This window comes from Triturus cristatus, chromosome 6, assembly GCF_964204655.1.
Source record: "Triturus cristatus chromosome 6, aTriCri1.1, whole genome shotgun sequence".
Taxonomy (NCBI): Eukaryota; Metazoa; Chordata; class Amphibia; order Caudata; family Salamandridae; genus Triturus; species Triturus cristatus.
The window spans coordinates 1,225,063,696-1,225,073,846 of record NC_140589.1 but is presented as its reverse complement, the minus strand read 5'-3'; the positions used below and the strand labels follow the sequence as shown (position 1 = coordinate 1,225,073,846).

The following is a 10,151-nucleotide window of genomic DNA, read 5'->3' as shown; positions in this document are numbered from 1 at the left end:
GGTTCTATTAGAGAGGTGGATCCAAGCCCTGGAAAGTGGGGATCATCCCATTCATTCACTGGTGTATTTAAATGTATGCTTACATAGAATACCTTGGAGAAGTGGAAATGTCACAGATGATAATTGGTGATCTACTGCTCAATGTCAAGTGGGAACCCAGGCGTTCCACAATACATTAATTACAAATGTTCCAGGTATCATTGGTCACGGCTAAGTCAACAGATCATAATTTGAGCAAAAAAGTCTCTCATTTCATAATATCACTCCTAAACATGACGAGGCTCTCCAATCTCCCATTTACAGGGATGAAAAGGGCGATCGGTCTGACGACCGATAATCAGAAGAGAGACAATCATGGAATCAATATTGCTGAGAAGTGCAAGTGACATCAAAATCCCTAAGTGACTGATATGCTAAATGTAATAGACAAGGGTATGAATGGCCACACTGGCCACACCCATTGGGCACTGGACAAAATTTCCTGGGCAAAGGCCACACAGGAAGCAGTATTGAGAAAACGACACTTTTAACCCCTTCAGTGCCCATGACGAGATAGTCTCGTCATGGAGCGCGGTTGCGCTGTGCCCATGATGAGACTATCTCGTCTTGAACCCCGCCCGCTAATGAAACGCCCGGCACAGGGCGTGGAAAGGGCGGGGCACAGAAGGGGTTAACAGGGAAATCATCAGATAGCATGTCTGGAAACGGTTAATATTTAGTTTACTGCAACGGGACAATCAAGGTCTAACTATAAATTACAGCATCTATACAGTCCATGCAGAGGTTGAAGTGGGTGGGATCTGTTGGGAACCAGGGCCGGACTGGCCATAGCAGGCACCGAGTGTTTCCCCGGTAGGCCGCTAGGGGGGGTGGTTTTGGGCCCCTGGGGGCCATTTTTGTTATCGGTGTTGGCAATATCGGCCCCCTGCAACAAAATCGGCCGAAACCGGCCCTCGCAAACTGCTCGGTTGCAAACCCCCTCACTCCGGGTGGGGGGGGCGGCTGAGCAGTTTGAAACGGACGGTTTCTGTTCCCAGTCCGGCCCTGAATGGGAACAATGTTCACAAGCTATATTAAGTTTAACAAAAAAGTTCCCATACTTTTTGCTAAAAAAATACCTGCTCCTGGGTAGTTAATGTGCCCCTTGAGTTCCCTCAGGCTGAAGGGAAAGAAAGTTAGAGAATGGGCAGCAGGGCTCGAGTCGGGGGTACACGCAGGTACACGGCGTCCCCCCACTCTTTTCACAGGGTGGACGCCGTCCCCCCTGCCAAGAAGCTGGGCCCCACAGAAATAAGCTGAACGTGTCCCGGTGTCATTTTCAGACCCCGGGACACGTTCAGCACGTGACGTCATGAGGTCATTTGCATATTGTCAGTCCCCCCAACTTCTGTGTTTCTCTGTATCCGTCTTTTCGTTTTGTTTGTTTTTCCCTCTGTTGGCCTCGGGAAATGTCTAATGTGGCGAAATAAGTGCCAGTCCCCAAAAATAAGTGCTGGTGCCCCCCGCCAGCAACCACTGGCTCAAATTAAGCCCTGTCATGGTGTACCTTTTAAATGAAAATCTATAAATAAAAAAAAGGCTTTGCACTAGGTACATTTAGATTGCACATTTTTAAAAATATAACTTTTGAAAGTACTGTAAGCACTTAAACAATCTTTTTGCACATTTTACAGCAGCATTTTTTTTAAACTGTAGCAAGGTATCTTATACTGTGTGTAATAGACTTTTTAATCTAATGATTTATATATTCACGATGCTTTCTGTCACAGTCTGGAACCTAACAGCCCTGGAAATAGGCATGTCACTATTGCCTAGTGCACCACGCGTGATTCAGATCAGTGACGCACTGGCATCAGCTATGATTGCATTAAGCAACTGAACTTTCCTAACCGAACAAAGTTTTCCAATAGATTATTAAAACTTGCATTTATTTTTCATTTAAGTTATGAGCATCATATTTTCGATACACTTGCCTGTAGTTGGAAGACCAACAAAATTATTACAGAATTTTTTGTTATTATTTTAGCCATGCCTCTGATCCCGCCCCATCACTCAATGACCCTGCCCCCATTGTAATCAGGTAATTCTTTCTCCACTTCAACCGCTAAATTAATATATCTCTGTTGATGTCTAACTAATTTTAATGCACTGGGGTCAGTGGCACCAGGTCCCAGGGAAGTGGTATTACCAGGGTGTCTTGGGCCCTAATTGAAGAAAGGAAATGGGCTCTGGGGCCCTCGAGTCGCTGGACCGGGTGCCACTGCACCTGCTGCACCAATGCAAGATACGCCCCTGGCCCAGGGCCGTAACGGGCCCATTGCTCTCCAATGATGGTTGTTCTTAAAACCCAGCCAGGGTAGATAGGCCATTGCCTTACAGGAGTTGGGGCCCATGGTACCCTTTCTACACCACGGATTTCACCGTAGTACACTCTACGCCACAGCCATGGCAGTGTGTGCCCGTTTTTGTTTGACATGGAAAATCTATGGCGTTTAAAACAACACTTTCGAAATTTGTATCGGGAGGAAAATATACACACCTTAATTAACATTTAAAAATGGTGCAATTATTTTTTTTTTTAAATGTATTAAATGCCATTGAACAAAAAACTGCAGGGGCAATAACTGGAATAGAGGTGGTGCAATCTAACACAACAAAGTGGGCTGTGAGAAGAAAACCACAGTACACGATTTTTGTGATATGAAGCAGCTGGTCTGAAAATGGGAGCCGCTGGGATGCGAAATGTACACAATGCAAATCCGTCAACCGCAGCCGAAGCCAACATCCACACAGGAACAAAATAAAAGGCGGGGGGGGGGGGTGCGTTGGAAGGAACTAACCACCAAAATCGCAGAAAGGGGGCACACGATAAAAATAAATGCAGCTCCGTGCTACACAGAGCAGAATATGATGGTGAGGTCACAGCAGTCACTGGCAGCGTTAGCAGCATCCACCCCGCCCTCCTCCTCCTGGTCCCCTGCATCTTCACAATAGCATGCAGATCGGAGCATCCTCCAACCCGCCCCGCCATAGGCAGGCGTCGCTGTCACTCAGCTCTTGAGCTCTTTCGGAGGGCGGGGGTCTGGGTGGAGAGGGCGAGAGAGACAGAGGCAAGGAGGAGGGGCGGCAGGGGGGGGAGGGGTTTCCTTCCTTCTGGGGGGTGCCTTGGATAGAGCAGAGCTGCAACTGCACCATCTGTCAGGAGCGGAGCCGGGATAGAGAGGCGGTGCTGGAGCCAGCACAGACACACAGGGAGCGGAGGAGGCCCTGCCCTGGGGAAAGCCGAGCTCCGCAGTCCACCCATCTCAGGCTGTGGCCAGCGGGCACTCTGTGCCGGACGGGCTCTGCCTCTGCAGCTGTGCGCTGGGACAGGCAGCGCCCACCCCTGACTTACAGACCCCGTTAGCGGTCATTCAGGCGAGGACTGAGCCCGTGACTGCAGCGTCCAGAGCATCGCGCCCCCTGCAGCCGGCGGAGGAGCACAGGGCGCGATGATGTGAGAGGGGAGAGAGCGGCGCTGGCCCACGGCAGGTAGGACACGCTCTTTATTGATAGTCCTGCAGATAGGTGACAACATAAGGACCGCAGCAAGGCGTGCTGGGATAGGGGAGGTCCCCCAGCACAGGTGTTCACCGGCTCTCCCTCTGGGGCCGGGCAGGGGTGTCAAGTGGGCACCTCGCCCTCTCTCATCGGGTGGTCGGGGTTGCAAGGACCCCCAGCTCCTGGTTTGCTGGAGGACATGCGTGCATTTGTCTGGTGGCTTTTGATTGGCGATGCTCCCTCGGGCTGTCACAATAGGCGCCGGGGCGCTGTGCGTCCTCGGTGGTGCCCTGGGGCACGGCGCCGTCAGCTGGCAGATGGTCCAGCCGCTATCTCCTCGCCGAGTTGTTTTGTTACTCCATGTGGACATGGGTTGGAGCGTCATGCGTGCTCCCGTGGCTGCTGTCTGCGGGGCTGTGGACAGGATTATCCCTCTCTGCGGCCCGGGCAGAGGAGACTCTCGCCTCCGTGCCAGGGTGGGCTGCAGGGTGACGCTGATGACATCCACCCAAGCTGCTGCAATCGGTGCCCATGCAGGGGCCACGTAAATCACCGCCTGTGCAGGAGACAAAGGACCTTGTACATCAGGCTTCAAGGGCCCTAAATGCAGCCCAGGGTGCCTGTTTTTGTTATCTGCAAATCCTTCCCGACCTCACTACAGTAGCAGTAGGCGGAATATTCCAGGTGCCCCTGACCACCTGTATCTGCCAAGGTGGGGAGGGGGGCGGCAGATTTGGAGCTGAGTTCATCTCAGCCTCTCGGCAAAAATGTCAACTTTCAGAGCAGAACGGGGGTTCGTTTGAGATCGCCTGAACGCCGAGCTTCAGTTGTTTTATTGCATGCATTGAACTAAGCGGGTGTTTTTGTGATGTCGTGAAATTGTTACAGCTAGTCATGTCGTGTAAGATTTGTAAAGTGCCAGCCTGGCACCGAGTTTGTTCTGGGTAGGTGGGGGCAGCGGAAGTACACTGCTCTTGTTCAGGGAAAATTAAATGTGCATTCCAATAGTATACTCAATGTACACCGCATTTGGAAAAAGTGATTATCTGGCACGCGGCGAGATGAAGACTAAGGAGGGAGGAAGGCCTTGAGCGTGAGATGAACCAGAGTAAAAGGGGGCGCTTCATTTAAATTAATTGTGCAAGCGCTGACGAGGGCCACAAATGCCAAGTCAGAGGTTTGAGATTCAGAGCGCGCTGACATGGGTGGAGGGGCCTGGCTCTGGTGACAGGCAAGGCCGGCCCGGTCAATGTCAGTGTGGCAGACCGCTACATTGTGGCTGGGAAGGATCTTTGTCGAGCGGCTGACGAGAAACGGAGGGAGAGAGCCGTCGGAGGCCTTGTGCTCTCCCTGCCTGTGCACAGCCTCCCTCTGCTGCCTCTGACTGCAGCTCTCTGCGGCCCCGGTTGGGGCCATTTCTCACCCTCGCCTTTTATCCGCTTGAAATGAAAAAAGTAGAAGTGCAGGTACACTGTATTCGAGTACCTACTTTTTTTCTGAGAAGTGCCGGTACTCGCCAGTTGAAAATAACACGTCTGTATTCAGAAGTGTAGGTACTCTCCTTCTCAAAATAAAAAGTAGTGTGTACTCAGCACCGGACAGTACCGGCCCATTTAAAGCACTGCTGTTAACCCATTCCTCAATGCTCCATCTTATGATGAATACAGCTGATGATTTTAAAGTGCAGATGATGCGAAGACGGCCTCGCTACCACCACCCCCTGCATGTACATCTGCCACTACGGGACTCAGGATGGATGCCTAGACCTGCTGAACGCCTGTCTTTGACAAAGATAATGGTGGGACTCGCACAGCTTGAAAGTAATTGATGTAGATCCGAAAGTTTATGGGCTGTCGCGTGCTACTAAGGTGGCGCTGTCTGTTCCGTTACAGCGCTAAGTACTACAACGACTATTACAATGTGTCCAAAACTTGGGGGCGGACTCCTTAGTGCACAGCGTAAATGAGACTCAGTGGTCTAGTTCAATGTTCAAAGTTTCACTCGTGTAATCCATCAAGATCCAAATTAAAGTTTATTCAACATATTATCATCGAGGTTTATTCAATTTGCAAAAAGATTCTCCATATCTTCAAATATTCCAATTTATATATCCCCAATGCATTTCGGGCTATTACTGCAGCCCTTCCTCAGGGGGTAGCTCTACAAATTAAAGACAAAATGCAATGCTATCAATGCTATACTACTGTGTATTGCGATTGTGCGTTGTTAACTTACAAAGTGAACAAAGTATCTCCATGTCAGTAGCCCAGGTGACAAACACTATCGCAGTCCATGGGTCTTAATAAAAATAAATCAAACATGGTGGTGAAATTGTGAAAGTTAGAAATGCATGGTAGTGGTTTCGAAATACTCTGTCATAAGTAATCAGTACAGGAAAATCATATCCAAACATTGGCCCCTATTGAGTATGGAACCTGACTTTTTAGGAATATTCAACCAACAACCTATCTTTGCTTATACCAGGGGACGGAATCGCAAGTAAATGTTGACACATCGAACGTTGGAAACTCATTCGGATACCTACAAAGGGCTTAAACCTTCCTACAATTGTAGCAATTGCCACAACTGTATACAAGGGAACATCACACACCTCGATGATAATATGTTGAATAAACTTGTAATGAACGCCTGTCTCTGCAAGCTTAGATTACAGTGGCATCTCATACTTTGCAAATTACTCCCAAAACAATCCTGTCGCCTCTTGTCAGCCCTACTTGGCCATGTATAAAGCGCTTTGGTCCCTGCAAGGCATAGGAAAGCGCTATTCTTCACCAGGATAATTCTGTGCTGTAAGGCCACCCAGTGGCACGCAGCGCTCCACAAAGCCTTTCAGAAATGAACATAAACAAGCATTGTACGCCTGAACCTGCTGCTGATTGGAGTCTGTTCACAGCCCTGTACCAGGATCACACTGTGTAGTGTGAAGACACACATGTGCCATGTTATGAAACGCGCTGATTATTCAGCCTCGCGTGGGCAGCCCCCTGAGCTGACGGGCAGAGAGTAGTTTAAAAGGCATCTATTGCACGTATATATGTGTGTATAAGATATTTCTATGCAAAAAGAACGATTGATGGACAGAATGCAGAACAATGTCATACATTCACCCCAGTACAGAGATCTGGGCCTAAATCCATCGTTTTTTTGCTCACCATGCCATTCCAGTTTGGACCCAGCCATATGCAAATCAGTCTTGACCCTGTGCCCAATGGGAACAGTCCAGCCCGAAGTGCCAGGCCAGGTCATCCCTGTACTGGAAACAAGCATCCTGGGACCAGTTTCGGGGTTTCACCCCTCTTCAGCCTGGATAGCTTGATTCCAGTGGCATGGAGAGCACAGGACTCACGTCTGGGCATACCCGTCCCACTCGGGGTGACAAATGCAAAAAGAACGATGGATTTAGGCCCAGATCTCTGTACTGGGGTGAATGTATGACACTGTTCTGCATTCTGTCCATCAACTGTTGTTTTTGTATAAGATATTTCTATAACGTGAACCTAGATGAAAGGAAGCAGAGCTCTATACATGGTCAAAGACAAGCATAAAGTCAACAAGTAATAGGAGCGGTAGCTGGCTTGTGGACGGTTAATGCGTTGTGATGTAGGTGCGTCTTCAACTCTTTCCTAGCGTTGGGGCTTTCCTGATGGATGCCAGGTTGTTGTTCCAGATCCTGGGTGCATTGATGGAAACATCTTGCTGCCTTGTTTTTTTTCTTTTTCACACTTCTCAGTCTGCAGTTTAAAGGTGCCCTGGGTGCGGGGGTCCCGAGAACCACCAGAGAGGTGATCTTTTCTCTTGTGCTTCAGGCCGAGCTTTTTCACCAGGATATCTTGTCACTGATTGGCTGGAAGAGGTAAAAGCACCCCTGGATGTCAAATCTTTAAAGTTCCAGGGCTAGTTTGAGTGGCACCGCCCCAACCTTTGACTGTTGATGACATCACAGCATTGACCCCTGGTCCCACCATCTTTCTCCTAATAGCCTCTTTTTTTTTGCTGAGGAGGGGGCAGGGGAAGGAACATGAGTGAAACTTATAAAAAAGTAAACATATCCCTTGGAACCCAGTTACTTCCTGTTCCTGTTGTTGCTTCCTTACCTCTGAGACCCGGGGCAGCAAGGGTAGCCCCAGTGTTACCAAAAGGAATACCAGGGGTAGCAGCAGCTACCCCCCATTGACATTCATGAAGGTATGTGGCGCCAGTAAGGTTCATTTTCGTTGGAGTAGTAAACACATTCATTCATCCCACTACAACATTCATTCATTATGCACATTTAGGTTTGCTAGAAAACAGTAGCCCAGAATTTGACAAATTGCCCTCAAGTTTTTTTCCTAACGATAATATGATATTTCATTTTTGTCCACGTTTCATAATAACAACTTTCTTTATATTGTGCGTAATACCTCAGTTTTGTTTTCATAGCGTGACCTGAGGCTCACACAGAGATCTTAGTTCACTGAGCATCTTAGGGCTTAGGTAAATGAAAAGAAAACATAACCTCCTAGTCCGAGTGACACTGGTTCAGCGTTTTGGGCCCACACAGTGAGATAAGTAAACAGCACTGCATGATTGTGGTTTAAATAGGTTCATGGCTATTCAGTCAGATAAAGGCTGATCTCTGATTATCTGATATATACTAACGCGTACGGTCCAAAAGGGGATGTTCAACTGTGTAGCCAACTTTGTGTCTGCAAGCATATTGGCACAACGTAGTTCTTCATGAACATGACCAGAGCCATTTTTACGTCCCAAACGAAAGTCGAGCCATGCAAATCCCAAACTTATTTTTACGAAACCACGCAAGAGATTTGTCCTGTCCACTTGTGAGACTAAAAAAAAGGCTAGCCTAGTCTCCTCGTAGTCACACACTGCTGGAGGGAGGATTTTTAGGTCTCGCCTGACCCAGCGCATGCGCTGGTCTGGCGAGACTTATTGAGAGGGCTCCAAAAAGTGCTACCAGGCCAGCCTAGAGCTACAGTGCATGTGCGCGGGCGCGCGCGCCTCGCTTTACCGCGATTACTTTCACTTTGGCGGCTGCACTGAAGAGTGTGCCTGTACAACACTGATTAATGTGCAGGTTCACCAAACCCTCCCTTAAGGGACATTTTGACGAAACCCTGACACCGGGACATCCCTTAAACAAGCATTGGCATAGCCAATAGGTCTCGCTTTTGGGACCTTATAAGTATTTAGTTATGCAACTGTTGCATAGCTAAACACTTATAAGGTCCCAAAGGCGAGACCTATTGGCTATGCCAATGCTTGTTATATGGCAATTTTTGAGCACAGCAGATCTGAACATGTACGTATATATGTGGCATGTATGCTGCAAGAACCTAGTACACAAGCATTGGCAAAGCTTGCATGTGAATGCTGTTGGCTTTGGCAATGTTTTGTAGCCATGCTGTAAAGCCGCGTTGTTGCTTTGCAGTGTAGATAAAACGGATTAAAAAAAGATGTGTCACACAGCCAGAGCTAATGTAATGCAGTGTTGCGTTTTTTTTTTAGTGCATTAGCGCTCGATGCATCATAGTCCTTTTTATTACTATTTTTAGCCTTGCTGCATAGCAGGCATGCTGATATACATCATGGCTACATATCATTGTCAAAGTCGGCAATGCCCATGCTGGACAGTATGAACAAATGGCAATAACAGAACCAATAGACTCAAAGGCGAGACCTTTTGGGTTTGCCAATGCTTGTTGGGTGTCTCCACAGCACCTCTGTGATTCTGTGCAAATCAGTTTATCTCCCCATGCGTGAAAAAGAAAGAAAATATGACAGTTGGCAAAAAATCCTATCCCATAAAAAAAGCTATTGTGCCCATGTCTGTGTCTTAGTGAAAATACATTTGGAAGCAGATAACATCTGTTGTCACAATAAAAGCCGGTAACATCTGTTGTCACAATAAACATCCATTTCAAAGAGAACTGGCTTATTTGAAGTGCGTGTGGTATAGTAACACATAGCTACAAACGGCAAGAGGTTCAACAAAGAAGACAGGGAGGATGAAAAAATCAACGTAGTACCTCAATCACAGCGGAAGGACACCAATCAGCAAGCCCCCTTATTGTTTACAATATCTCTCGCAAGCGAGAGTGCATGCGCTGCTGCAGGCCAGACCTAAAAAGTAGCTGTACAAGGCAAAGACACAGTTAATGTGGGATTGGAGGGGTAACTGTTTTCTAAGAGCGGAAGTGGAATGTTACTGCATCATGATATAGTGTTCTGTAAAGGGGTGTGTCTTCAGCGCTTTTCAAAAATGGAGCAGGGTGGAACATGTTAAACTAATTAAAACTAACACTGAGTGGACAAGAAAGCGAGCTCATTGGCCTGCCATGGTGCAGTGAAGATAATTTCTTCAACCTGGTGGTTGGTTTCACTGTGGAGTGCTTTGTGGACTACTTCCCTGACAGAGGCTGAGATGGTTGAGTGGCACAACATGGCGGTCAAAATGTTGACATGCAAAAATATCGAATCCACAGTATCCACTACCACAATAACATCAGAATATATATATATATATATATATATATATATATATATATATATATATATATATATATATAGAGAGAGAGAGAGAGAGAGAGAGA

The 10,151-nt window shown here is 47.6% G+C and overlaps 1 protein-coding gene across 2 annotated transcripts in view; it reads left to right on the top strand.

The window, feature by feature from the left end:
- The first annotated feature begins 3,048 nt into the window (after positions 1-3,048).
- The window catches only part of FYN (FYN proto-oncogene, Src family tyrosine kinase), a 514,055-nt gene continuing 506,952 nt past the window's right edge, over positions 3,049-10,151 (top strand). Inside the window, exon 1 of one of the 2 annotated variants that reach the window (XM_085612142.1) lies at positions 3,049-3,531. The gene's annotated coding sequence lies outside the window, so the exon portion shown is untranslated. The remainder of the gene's footprint in view (positions 3,532-10,151) is intronic. The other variant, XM_085612143.1, reaches the window with a different exon arrangement.